At 40.5% G+C, this 1,736-nt stretch overlaps 1 pseudogene; it reads right to left on the reverse strand.

Annotated features, from left to right (window-relative positions):
• Positions 1-355: 355 nt before the first annotated feature.
• On the reverse strand, positions 356-1,532 carry LOC116094865 (annotated as a pseudogene).
• Between the last annotated feature and the right edge of the window lie 204 nt (positions 1,533-1,736).

Here is a 1,736-nt window from a genome sequence, read left to right on the forward strand (position 1 = left end):
AAAGTGGCATCTTTCTTGTGCGTAGAGATCAAGTGGGAAATGTGGCTAGTTCATGAAGCTATCTAAAGCTGCTACCTCCTCCTTCCAGGCGTCTTCAAGAAATATCTTCGTATTTCTTCGGATGATTTTTTTTTCTATCATCATTCTATGAGCTTCCATAGTCATGATGAAAATGACAAGTGAGTTCCTACGGTTTCCACATGCCAGTTTCATCCAGGTGTGTCTACTGTATACTTATGCTACAGCCTTGTATTACTCCAAGTCTTACGGAGTCATAGCCATTGATTCAGAGGTTACTGTGATGATAGACCTTGCAGATTCTCATCTAGATTTCATACTTCGAACTATTGATGCTTTAGCCACTAGGTTCTTGGAAGGCTTTTTTTTTCCAGATGGAAAGCCACTGGTACATTTGGGTGCCATCTGTTTCATCAACTTCTGACAATGTTAAGGTTGTCATAGCCTTTATGCATCCTGGCCCTGATATCTTTCCCATTATAAAGGCACGAGCCACAGTGAAGGGTTTCAAGTTCCACTGTCTTACTAAAGTTATAGAAATCCACTGAGTATTGATATTTCCATTACTTGGTCTTGGATGCAATGAGCACAAGACGATAACCTCTAAGCACCTCCTCTAGGAAGGAGGATGTGGTGACCTAGAAGGCTGCACTGATGGATCCTACTGTGATATCTAAAAAGATGATCAACACAGAGTCCTGCTGAGGAAGTGTTTCTCCTGCCATGTAGAAGAAAAGGGTTGTTATGATCAATGGCGTGGTAGATTGTTAGTGAAAAACAAATTTTGATCACCAGCAACAACTGTGAAGTTGTTATTTGTCTGATCCAAAATAATGATCTCTCTCTCAGGAGTGTTGGTAGTCTTCAGAAGCTTGTCATATATGTGACTGGCGATTGGAAGGCCTTCTTAAGATTAGACACTCAGGCTAATCCCACCACACTTCCTAACCATCACATGATTGATTAATGCAATGGTCTTAGCATGATTTTGAGGAGGAGGGGGATGTTCTAGAGATCTTGGCTAAGATGGTACCACACATGAAGGAATTGATGGTCCCTCCAAGAATACACTGGAAGTTAAGCAGAGCGTGGCAGTAACATGCTGTTCCATCCAAAACCTGTATTGATAATCATTGATCACTTGAATCTCCAGAGAAAACTGAAAAGCTGAGGTCATGCCATTAATGTTCTCCACACAAAAACTGTGGTTGTTGGGTGGGTTGAACTCTGGTAGGTTCTTATGAGTACAGACTACAGCATACCACAGAGGGCCAAAGAGGAACCAAATCCCCTAGAAGGCTGTGATAAACACCACCATGATGTACCTCTCTTTGAAGTCAGGTGAAGTTGTGCAGAGGTCCACAAAGAATATTTGTGGGCAATCTTGATTGTGCACCTACATTGCCAAACTCTATGTTATGTGTTCCATCTTTGGAGACCAGTCTTGCTTCTTTCTGAGAATGTTAAAAAATGTGAGTGACAAACCATATCTGAAGATGTTTGAACATCCGTTTTGTCAACTCTCTGTGTTGATTTTTATCTGCCTATGCAGATCTATCAGCAAGATCTGAGATTTGAGAACCTTAAAGAAAAGGCAGACTATTAATGGACTTCATCTATAGAATCAAATGAGAAATATGACTACTAACAGATGTTTTAATGCAATGAGAAGACCAAACCAAAGGATAATAGGTATAGAAGAGAGTAAAGATTCTCAA

The sequence above is a fragment of the Mastomys coucha genome, unplaced genomic scaffold (genome assembly GCF_008632895.1).
Source record: "Mastomys coucha isolate ucsf_1 unplaced genomic scaffold, UCSF_Mcou_1 pScaffold17, whole genome shotgun sequence".
NCBI classification, from domain to species: Eukaryota; Metazoa; Chordata; class Mammalia; order Rodentia; family Muridae; genus Mastomys; species Mastomys coucha.